Here is a 12,834-nt window from a genome sequence, read left to right on the forward strand (position 1 = left end):
TCTTGTTCATCTATGTACATTTTTGCTTGATGATCTGGTGGACTGAATACAAGTGATCACTTGTTCTGCTTACACCATCAATCTATACTCTCATAAAGGAGCTTGTTGACTACATTATAGTGTTTTAGTTCCAGTATGGGATCCAAGACACCAAGCTGCTCAAAGGCTGGTAGGATTTTTTCTGTATTCTTTTTTCCCTCACTTCATTCTGTCCATCAGTTGTTCCCCCATGCGAGAAATATATATTCCCAGTACTGTATGGGGGGTGAGCTTCATTTCAAGGGGGTCAGTGTAGGAACTTCCCTGCAAAAAAATCTGAACAGTTGTTAGGTATGAGTGAATATAACCCACTAAATAACAGTAAACAACTAAACTGACGTCATTATAGACCCAGGCCTGCAGTTACAATATAAAAGAAAAATCATACCTCTCAGCTGTCACTAATTTGTAGAAACATCCCTAACTTTAGTTTATTTGATCCATTCTTCCTAAGTTATAATTTTTGAGAACTAAGTAAATAGTACCTATATTTAAAATATGCATTTTCCATAATTATTTTTTGATTTGTTTCTAATTCTGGAGGTACAGATTTGAGTGCTATGAAAACAGTGTATGAGGAAACCATGAGGGGAGAGAGACAACTGTTTGCACAAAATTGATTGCAATAAAGAGCCAGCATTTTCCCAGTTAGACATTAATACCTCCAATTTGTGTATTCAGTAGGACAAAGACAGACAATACATGATGAAACGTGTGTGCTGCACAATGTTATCCACAGCATGTTCTTTTGATATTCAGTTTAATCTATCATTAATTTTCACTGGATGAAGATTAGTTCTGGATATAATTCATGTTGGAGATTTACTATAAGATGGCAATATTATTGTCATTGGAAAGTTTCATCTCTTTGAAAAATCCACCTGTGCCCTTCTTTGTTGTTGGCAGATTGTACAGTCCATCTTGCTTGGTCTACTAGAAAGCCTTTTCTGTCTCTGACTTTGAGACTGCTGCCTATTCTGTGTGGAAAAGATTAAACTATTTTGGTGAGAAACTGTTCATAATTCATTTGTAATGCATTCATTGAGCAGGCCTGTCATCTAAGTAGAAGAACTTCTGTCTTGGTTTTGGGAGTTAGTTTTAATATGTCAGCTATTCATTGTTCATGAATATTATCTCATTTAAGATCTACAATTTTAGACAAGGCTGTTGAAATCACATCAGGGTATCTTTAACCCAGTTGTTTATTTATTTACTTTGTTGGTTTGTTGACTGGGATAATGGACTGATACAATAAATACCAATTTCAGCCATGGCATAGGAGTTACAAAACATAACTCAAGAAAGGCACACTTGTTTAAGCAAGTTGATAATATGGTGCATTTTACATTTACCTGAATACAAAAAAAGATATACTTTTAAAAATACAGAACAGTTAAATTGTGGCTTTATTCAAAGGTTAAATCCAGATGTAAGCACTGTCAACACTGAGGCATGCCCTGATAATTATCTTAAACAGTTATTCACCAGACTGAGACAATTTCCTTGACCCAGTATATTTCTACCCTCAAGAAACTAAAAAGACATATATGGATTCTCACTCCACAGTTTCTAATCCCTCCCATAGAGAAATGGTGCACATTTTCTTTCTGTCTCTGAGTTATTAATACTTTTAAATGCTAAAGATTTCATGGGGATGTACCACTACACTTCTAAAGATCCTCATTGATCAATAGCCTAGTAAGTGCCTATGAATCTATTGACAAAATCACCTGTGTAAAAATCTGAGTCAGTCTTACAATCTCATGCCTGCTTTGAGTACTTTAAACCACATCTAAGGACTCACCACAAGTGGTGACACTGCTTACATCTGGTTTTAATCATCCCCAAACATGAAGGGCAGAAAGAAGTTATTATGTGTTAGTTCAGCTGCAGAGCTATATAGGTTATGGCCAATATATATGAAATCCCTGCAAATTTCGAAAGGATTTACAATGAGAAGATTGCTTTCTCATATTCATTCTCCTTTTTTTCATTTTTTTCCAAATGTAACACAGCTACTGGTGTATTCAAGAGTAACTGTTTTTTGATCTTTCACTGCTGTTTCATACTTATAATTGCCCTTGTTTAATTTTTATATGCTGTCCTGTTCTTTAAATATGCTGTTCATCAAACATCCTACTCTGGATTAAAAAAATAGATGTTAGTCTTCAGATCAGAATTAAATACCTATTTATCTGATTTCACACTTAGTGGGACATAAACTTGTTAACTTTATTATTTTTTTATATTCAGTATAATATTGATTGTAGGTGACTGCTGTTTTCTTACTATGCCTGTTTTTATTTGCAAGACACCCTAAGAGACAATGAATGCCATTTATATAAAATCATTTGATGGGCAGAAGTGGTCATTAGTTTTTGGATGTAATGTGCCAAACACAACTATAAATGTTTTCTTATTAAGCAATTAATGGAGCGTTCGTTGGTAAATCCATAGTATGTAATTATGTAGCCATGCTTCTCCAGAGCCACTACACTTTTCAAGCAAAATTATTGTATATTGTTTAGATACCTGTTGGCTTAGTGCTTGCTAACCATCAGCTTCCTGCCTATGTGTCTTAATCGATTTGTTCCTCATTCACTGGGGTCACACTACAAGATGAGGTGAAAGCTAAATGGAGGAGCTCTCATCCAAGCAAACATGAAGGTGTCCTGTGTGTGTCCCACTGTGCCATTAGCTTTTATATTGCCCCTGCTGATGGGGCTTCAAGTGCTCTAAAGGAAAGAAGTCAAGCACACTTGAATATCTACCAGCTGCAACAAACTTCCAAACTACTTACGCATGTACATAGACTTTAAATAAAATAAGACATTGAGTACTAAAACAAAATTAAGTAATATTCTGCTGCTACCATAATGAATAGTGGAATTTTAAACAATGAACATTTTTTCTTTTATTTACTTCTTGCTGTAAGTTAAATGCAACAGCTGCTACATTGCACTTGGTTAAATAAAAAAATAGCTGCAAATAAAGATTCAAGAAAATCTGTTGCAGTAAGAACCTGAAAACCTAAATGATGTTACAAGCAAACCTTTTTCTACCTATAAGTACAGACAGCCTTGTAAAAGCATGGTCATTCTTAAATTATTTCTAAACAATTATTTATGTGTGTTCATTGGTCTTATTCAATTTTCCAGGTGAAGCCTTCAAACTTTCAGAAGACAATAAAAACAACAAGACTGATGAAGGAGGCATTTGCTTGATGGACAATTAGGAAACAATATTGTTTTCACTGAAAACTGATTATTTAACTGCAAGCTTCACCCTATACTATCTGAAACACCAGAAAAGGTAATATTAAATATAATATCCATCTGTAATACCCACTCTCTGGCATGTACATTGTGTAGCAATCTGCAATTATTGCTTTCAGCTCTGTGTCAGTAAATAGTATATGGTTAATCATTGAATGGACTAATCAAATGGCACATCATGAAAATCCAATCATTGAATGTTCATCCATCAAACGAGCAGTCCATCGAACCTGTGAGACTGGGAAAGTAACTAGTTGGCCAACACTTCCCCATCTCACTTTTCTCCACTGTAGTGCAACCGCAGAGTTGGTATATATAGTTGGGGGGGGGGGGTGAAATACTGATGCTTGTGAAATGAGAAAGCATTGGCCAGCTAGTTACGTTCCCTGTCTCACAGGCTCAACGAAGTGCTCATTGGATGGAGAGATATTCGACGATTGGATTTCGATGATGTGCTGTTTGATGGTTAGTCCATTTGACAATTAACCATAGACCCATAGATAGTTTATATGTCTCTCTTTTGTATGTTTTAGATAATTACTGATAAAAGTATAACTATGGATATAGTAGAGATCTATTATATGCTGCTGCCTGCAAATTCAGTACCTTTATTTAAGGGATAACTCAAATGATGTCTCGCCAGACGTTTTGTAGACACTTTCATTTCTTCCGATCACCCAAGATCATGCTTGGCTGTTGCTTGACTACACAAAATGGCCTGTATATTTTTTTTACTTACTGTGAAGCTACTAGTAATGCCAGGTGAAAGAGAATGCCTATGAAGTTTGCTGATGACAGTCTAAATGTATTCAGCAGAAGGTATTCTTTTTTTTTCCTGTTCCTGACATGTTTTCTGCAGTTGATGTTCTCATAGTAAAAATGAGAGATTTTTATTTGTCTTGATATCAAAGGGCAGGGAGATGTGCTGAACCTCTAGACATGATGGTACCGTCTTCTAACATAAACAAAAATAAAAGAAAATGGAATGTAATGGTTATCAGAAGTTTTAACACCCGACTAGGATTTGATTTAAGAAGAAACAGTTGTGGAGGTGTTTTAACAAACACTGGTGACTGTCATGCTGGCTGGTACGACTGGATTAGGACTTGTTTCCTTGGCAGTAGTGACGTCAGAAAACACTGGAGATGGTAAAGGAATTCTGCTGTATAACTGTGTGCTAAAGGTATGGTAGTAGAAGGAGTAGTTCCTGAAGCTGAAGTTTGCCTGTGGAATCATCTGATCTGTGAGAACTAGTTATTTTGAGGGACAGTTGTCTTGTAGCAAGCTAGTAAGGAAGTTTAGATATCTGTATGCTTCCTATGTTAATTCTATTTCTTTCTTTTAATTTTCCTTGTGTGCCAGAATACATGTATTTTATTACGTACTTGCACTATTTTCTTTTTTATTTAAGTAAAATTCATTTATTTTCCTTTAAGTTCTTATGGCTGGTATTTAATAATTACAAATGTATTTGTGCACTTTTGTTCAGCCGAGGGTACCCATTATTTACACTGCTTGGTAGCACACTGTGGTGTGCTCACCCTCAAACCTACTTCATCAGACTATCAGTAAACTAGAGATTAACTGGTAAAATAAGAGCAGATGTGACTGGAAGTCTATGACTTTCTTCAGAGTGTTGGCATTCCTAGCAAACCAGGAAGAAAGCTGAATGGAATTAGAGAATTCTTCCAACCTTCCCTTGGATATGTGTATGTTTGTGTTATTTTTGGCAAAAGGTGCTTTATGTGAAAGGCATTTACCATGGGTACAGATGCATTGGGAGATAATGGTTTACAGAGAGCAGTATGGCTCTATAAGTGAGCAGTCTGCAGTCTAATTTGGATGTGGAAGTTGGAGACACATACCAAGGATAGTAGTGCATATTCCCTCTGTGGTCTTAATGCCAGGTTGCCTTTTGTGAACTAGTCATTGAGACAGACTTATCTGCATGTTCTTGATATCACTTTACCTTTTATGGTGCCACCAGTTGTCCACATTTGGTGGCCGCAGTGCCACTAGTACTTCTCATTTGCCTTGTTGTTTTTATCTAGACCATGGCTGAACAGGGTTAGAAAAGGATCAGATTCTTACCCAGTAAACACATTTTAAAAGTCATTTTGTTTATAAGGTTATGTAAACACTTAATTTAATTTAACTGCAATATATTCTTTGCATTAAGTGCACTCCAGTAATAAAATAGTATGGGACTTTTACTAGGCAACTAACAGCATAGTTCATCATCCCAGTAACATCAAAGGATGGAACTTTGACTACAGACTCAAATTTGAATTAGGGGCCCAGGTGTTAGAGGAGCCAGTGTAGGGAGAAAGTGAGTGACCAAGACTGGCTTAGCCATAGTGTGAGACGGGTGTCGGGGGTTTCCTCAGCATGAGTACCACAAGTTGAACAGATACATGATAGTGTCATGTAATGGAGGTATGGATTGCTAGGCACAACCAAATTAAAGGATGGAGATGATCTGAAACAGTGCTCTGTAACAGCCCTAGCACTGCAGGTACTTAATGGATTCCTAATAATAGGGTTACTGTCTTATGGTTGACCATCAAAAGTATTATAATAAAATATCACTTACACTTAACCTCAAACAATCATTATTATTAGATAAATTTTTATAAAAATGTTTTTGCAGGGATCAAGTCCTTTGCACACCCTTCACACCAATAGATTACTGTGTCTTTGGAAAAAAAGAAATCCCTGAGTTATAGAAGTATCAGTCTTTAAATACTAATGCTGTTATTCACAAATTGCTGATTGTATTTAAAAGTGCCAATCTGTGTTATGTCATATATAGGCCTGCTACCTGTACTAAGTGCATTTGTCGCCTATTGGATGAAAGGAAAACTCAAGGTCTGGGTTTTCACTGGCAGTTGTGATGACATCATTGCACTGGAGCCCTTGCAAGTTCCACTTTGCTATTCAGTGTGAGATCTACCCGCTTAGGTCGTCTAACATCCAGTGTGTGACCCATATCCCAGGGAGAAGCTGCAATTGTGGAAAATTGAATGAAAGAGTGCCTTAAGTAGTTGATGGTCATAGTACTGCAAGGAAGTGAGGATGTATGTAACAGCAGATGAATTTTGATGGAAACTAGGCAGAACAGAAGAAAATGCAAAAAAAAATACCTTATGAAAATAATATAGTATGAGCCATCTTGATGGTGCAGAGGCAAAGCATCTGTTTTTATTACTGGTAACGTGAGTTTTGGAGCAGAATTAGGCTGCTAGTATGGATGGCTGAGGAGGTGTAAACTGAAATGGTTGATGTTCGCTCTTCTCTCCTTTTGGGAAGGGAGGGTGTAGAAAAACCCGATGCCTGTCCAATCTCTGGTGGAGACAAGGAACCCCATAGGACATCTCCATTTAGTAATACAGGGGGTAGTGATAAAATCCTGATCTTATCACAGCAGACACTCCCATAGCTGGGGACAATGATCATTAAATTCCTGGGCTGCATGCTTAGGATCCGGCATGTATCTTGCAAGACATTTCTCTGCGAGCTACATCGCCAAAACCAAATGGCTGCAGCAGCACTTTGCCATAGAGCAATACGGCTGAAAGGCATTGCCGCTGCAGCTGTAAACTATGAATGGAAACATTTTACCTGGTGGTGATCCTTACAGACAGCTGCCCAGCTGTATTCAAGCAGAGACAGCCATACCCGATGTGTAACACATTCCTTATTCTCATTCAAGGAATGCATTTATGTCATTATTTATTTATTTTATTGTCAGATGTCTGACAACAAAATAAATAAATAATTAAATTAAAAAAAAGAAATGTATGGAGAGAGAAAGAATGGAGAGCTTGTAAGTGTATCAGAACTTGTATTGTGATATAAATGAGTTAAGATAAGCTTGTTGGTAAAGTGTGAACAGAAATTGTTGTGTATGAGTTTATTTTATTTATTTTGACATTTGTTAACCAGGTTAGTCCAACTGGCAACAGCCATTTTTCAGTGGTGGGCCTGAGGAGTAAAGCTCCAGTTATGCAGATAAATGAAACATTTGTGTAAATTACAATAATAAAAAAGATGGAAAATACAAATTAATTCCATTCAAATATGCATAACACAGGACAGAAAAAATACTGATTCATTTATATATATATATATATATATATATATATATATATATATATATATATATATATATATATATACTGTATATATTATATATAAATTTAAATAATATTTGCTTTCTTTTATACTTTTGTTAACTAGGTAAACTCACTAGAGGCAACTTTAGTTTATTTGATCCATTCTTCTTAAGTTATAATTTTTGAAAACTAAGTAAATAGTACCTATATTTTCAGGAACGCCCTAGGAGCACTGTTTGGTTAAGAGATTTGCTCAAAGTCACACAGTGAGAACTAAGAGAAAAATCTAGCCAAGCTATATTTTCCACTGTGTGATTCCTAAGCCATGGTGGTGCAGCAGTGGCATTGTCACCTCACAGCAAGAGGTTCTCCCGTTCGATTCCTGGCTGGAGCGCCTTCTGTGTGGAGTCTGCATGTCCTCCCCATGGTTGAGTAGCATTCAAAAGACATGCATGAATGGGCATGCCTTCGTTGAAGGTTGGGCATCGGGCTGGCACCTTGGCACCGTAAAATTAATTATTAGTGGACTGGAGTTCTGCTGTGGCGACCCCTTACCGAGAAAAGCCGAAAGAAGAAGAATTAGAGGTAACATGGGATGTATGCAAATGACCCCTTAAGGGCATCAGGTATTTGAACTATGTGGTAGTTCTGAATACACATGACTTTTTTTTCCTTTTTAAGTCTGTTATAGATAAATTCAGGCCAATAAATCAAAGTGAATAAAATCAAATTCTGTATTTCATTTAGCAGGAAGCAGCTCATTAACATTACAGACTCATGATTATCTGTGCTGTTTGATTCATGTGAAGAAATGTTACTGAATCTTTAAATGATTATGTGGCTGACCACATTATGGCATTTATGGAAAGATATTACTACAAATGTTAAGGAGGAAGACTATGTCTTGAATAAATAATGATCACATACAAAAGTCATATTATTAAACCATTTGATTACAACTTTTTTAATTGTTTGAGATACTTTACAAGTTGCAAAAATGTAAATATTAGACAACATTTGAGAGCTTTTATCTGATGATATATTTAACACAGGTGATGATAATATCCAACATAGGATGAATGAAAAGGGACATAGGGAAGAAATTTTAACAAGTTCTCTGTTAAAAAGTTATCTCAACAGGCATATCTGTAAAGGAAGTTTTCAGCACTAAAACAGATACCTCATGGACAGAGGTATATTTCGTGAATAGGTGTGATCCTTTGTGCAAAGTATTAGCAAGATACAGAGGAATCATAACATTTTGCAAACTGATTGCAGATTGATGCTCATTTTGCTAACAGCTTGATAAGGACAACACGTTTGTGGTGAATTGCAAAGAGCTTTGTTAAAACATGATTTCATAAATATTAATGAGAGTATAATATGTTATGGGTTATATGATAAAAGGCATATCATAAATTAATGAATAAAATCATTGCATCTATAGGTTCATAGGTTCATAGGTTCATACTAGGCTATCTGCCCGAGGGCATTTACAAGCCTAGCCCATAGTTTTGTGGCTTACACCACCCCTTTAGTATGGGGAACTATACCCATTATTTTGCTGTGCCTCTGTCGAGCAGTGACACTGAGGTAATCCCTGGGGTATATCTGCGATCTCCCATCCATTGGTCAAGATTTCTCTTGAACAAGGCCAGCGAGGTGCTCTGCCTCACATATACCGGGATTTTGTTCCACAGCATAGGGAGTCTTTGGGTGATGAATCTATCCCTCCAGCACGTCCTATTAATAGCCGTGTCGAGGTTTAAGTCTCCCGCCCTTGTGGCTCTGACTGATCTAGATATTTTGAGGTGAAGCATATTCATCAAATCTGGGTTTGACATGGCCTTGTATGTCAGGCAAAGGTCACCTCTGAGCAAGCGGTAAGCGACTGAATAGAGATGAAGTTCTTTCAGTCGGGCAGCATAGGACAGATTTTTGAGACCCTTTATCCTTTTGGTGAGGAACTTTTGTGGCCTCTCCAGCTGCTGCAAGTGTCGGGTCAGATACATTCCGAATGGGGCATTGTACTCAATCATTGTTCTGATGAGTGATGAGTATAGGGAGACTATGACCTCCCTTGATCTAGATGTGAATCCCTTCATGATAAGGTGGGCAATGTAGAAGGTCTTCCTAACTACTTTAGCTACATGGGTGTCGAATGATAGGCTACTGTCAACCTGGGTCCCCAGGTCCCTGATAACTTCTTCTGTGTTCAGTGGATTGCCACCTATATGGTAGCTAGGGGTAACCTTGTTTTTCCCGAAGGGTATGACTATGCATTTTTTGGCATTTAACTTTAGGCCATGGTTCTGGCACCAGTTATCCGTTTCTGTGAGACCCTTCTGAAGGATATCTGTGTCAGATGTGTTTTCGACTATGGCGCCCAGTTTGCAGTCATCTGCAAACTTTGTCAGCCATAACCCTCCTGTGTTTGCTTGTACTTCGGAAAAGTAGATGCCAAACAAGAGTGGGCCCAGGACTGAGCCCTGTGAGACACCACTTGTGACAGGCTTTGAGTCTGACATGGCGCCAGCAACTTTGACCCTGTGGGTTCTGTCACTCAGCCAGTTTGCAACCCATCTTGTGATGTATGGGTTAACATTTAAGCAGATGAGTTTTTCAATGATACCCGAGTGGGGTATTGTATCCAAGGCCTTCGCCAGATCGAGGTAGGCTGTATGGACTGCCTTTCCCTCATCAATGGCTTTGGTGACTGTTTCAAAGAAGTCAACCAAGTTTAAAAGGCATGATCTGCCTTTGACAAAGCCAAACTGGGTTGGATCCAAAGTCTGCAAATTCCCTATGTCTTTATTTATGAGGTCCATTATGATCCTCTCCATGGCTTTGCAGATAAGGCTTGTCAAGCTAATGGGCCGGTAATTTCCAGGGTCGGTGGAGGCACCGCCTTTGTGAAGTGGGACCACAGTTGCAGTGCGCCACTCACTGGGTACGTATCCAGAGGTGAGACTATGATTAAACAGCTGTCCTAGCTGTGGGTTTAATTCCTCGTTGAGTTCGTGGAGCACACAGCCGGGGACACCATCAGGTCCCATGGATGCTGTGTTTTTTGCTTTGGAGAGAGCAGTTCTCACTTGGGCGTTAGAGATGTTTGGGGGGCTGCAATCATTTGGTATAGATATCTCTCCTTTTGGGAGGGGAGAAGTTTGCACTGAACCTGTCAGCCAGTATGTTGGCAATGTCTGTAGGATCAGTAATCTTCACATCATTTTGAACTAGTTCTGAGCATATCTGGGTGTTTCCTCCCAGGTTTCTAACATAGGCCTTATGATTGTCTTTTGAGTCTTTAGCTATTTTTCTCTCAAAATTTGCTTTGGATGATTTTATGAGAGCTCTTAGTTTTTTACTTATAGTGATCAAAGGTGTCTTACCTTTTAAGGATTTTGCTCTATCTTGTAGTAGCTTCCTCCTTTTGTTGTAGAGTTTGTTTATGGCTGGGGTCCACCAGACTGGACGCTTGCCTTTGGTACAAAGAGTCTTTGTTTTGCTTGGGATTGCCTTATCCATGCAGTCCTGCAGGTGCTGGTAGAAGGCATTTGTAAGTGATTCAGCGGCTTGAGTACTGTTTTCCGCTCGGGGCCTTAAAGGAGACCACACTAGTCTTTAGAAGTGTGAAGTCGGCTTTCGAGAAGTTCTTTACTGTGGTCTTTTTTATTTCAGGTGGGGGTGGGATGAGGACCTCCAGCGAGATTAGTTTGTGATCTGATCTCACCAGTGAGGGGTATACTTCCAGTGTTTGAAAGTTAGGGGTAGAAAGGCATGGAGTGTTGTTATGATATATTATATGATTAATAAGTATCATTAGAGACTTGAAATGCAAAGGACTCTGGTATATAAACATTTGTTAGAAGGAGAAAGGGAGAAGGGTTTGGAGTTGTAGCATACTTCGTTATATTAATTTTGGATATATAACCAGTGTTTATTGCATTGAAATTTATTGTGTTAATATACTTTGAGTGGACAGGGATAACTGCTGCAATATTAGAGGTTAATGTTGCTTAATAAAAGGCTACTATTCTTTAAAAAAAAACCCAGCTTGATTAATGGTTGATGTATTGCATGTAAACGCTCCTACAGCTTTAAGGACACTCTTCTCCACTTTTATTTGTTTTCTTTTAGTCACATTCCTGAGACAACTTCCACTATAGGAAGTTCAATGTACATAACTAATAAGACTATTTTTGGAGACAGTTTTTTTTTTTATTTTTTTTGCATTTTCAGCTATAAAAAAACATCTAAAGCGGTGAGTTCTGATATACTGCACAAAAAGTGTTCACCATTTCATCAAAAGGGACAAAACTTTTGAAGCAATGCAATTCAAACCTACAATTTGCATTCTGCAAATAAAACATGTTATTTAATAATAATATTGCTAATTTACTTGCTGATGTTGTATTATATACAGATGCAGTAAAATTGCTTAAAAGGAACTCATATTGTCCCTCTCTCGTAGATTCTATTAGATCTATGGCACTTTATAATGAATCCACATCGCAAATGTTGCTTTGCTATTCATCCCAAAGATGCAGGTTTACATGGAATGAATGTTTGGGACAAATTGATTCTTGATGCTAGCTTTAAATGAAAGTATGCATTTGTACCACCTCATTCTTGTAAAGCCATTTCAGTCTATTATGATGTTGTCAGTGTATATATATTATTAAACAATTTCCTAAATATGATTTCAAATTGCATGCTCTTTGAATAGTGAAATTACTGTTTTCATGTCATGTAGCATAAGGCACTAATTTGATTACAGAACCTGCTTACAAAGGAAGTAACACAGGAGTGATGTTATAGCATAGTATAGCTACATATTTACAGATGTGTAATAAATAATTGTGTAACAGGAGTGAGTATGATGTGTGGTTTCATAATCCTTTGTAACAGGATGATTGACAGGATGAACTTTTTCAAACTGCAGTGGTTAAACAATATCACACAGAGATATATAAGGAAGCTTTTGCAATTTAATCCTCAGGTTCCTGTCTTTTACTGTCTCAACAAAATACATAAAGCCTTGGGACAAAAATCTTGGTAGGCTTATAGTCTCATAGGTTTGTAGCATATTAGAAAGGGTTGGTCATTTAATTAATTGATCATTACAGGTCTCTTTTTCAAGCCTTAGATTCATGATCACAAGATAGCAGCCACTTATTGTAACTGTTATAACATTTTCAGTAGAAGGAGTGATATTTTCATGACGTCATGACTATTTTTGTTCTTATATACAGGATCTGTATACTAAATGCAACATCAGCATGAGGTCATTGCTATTTCTGTCTTTATTGATATGGACCAAAGTGCCTCTTTTCTTGTAGATTTTAATGAATTTTGATAGAAGAACCACTTTTTTTCTTTAATAGTTGGTTTTATTTACAGAA

General features: G+C 37.3%; 1 protein-coding gene across 3 annotated transcripts in view; it reads left to right on the forward strand.

Annotated features, from left to right (window-relative positions):
- OXR1 (oxidation resistance 1) overlaps positions 1-12,834 on the forward strand; it is a 4,227,902-nt gene that overhangs the window by 766,462 nt on the left and 3,448,606 nt on the right. For all 3 annotated transcript variants that reach the window (XM_044065701.1, XM_044065702.1, XM_044065703.1), the window contains exon 3: positions 3,198-3,351. The gene's annotated coding sequence lies outside the window, so the exon portion shown is untranslated. The remainder of the gene's footprint in view (positions 1-3,197; positions 3,352-12,834) is intronic.

Source organism: Protopterus annectens, chromosome 3.part0 (genome assembly GCF_019279795.1).
Source record: "Protopterus annectens isolate FY-2018-M chromosome 3.part0, PAN1.0, whole genome shotgun sequence".
Classification (NCBI taxonomy): Eukaryota; Metazoa; Chordata; order Ceratodontiformes; family Protopteridae; genus Protopterus; species Protopterus annectens.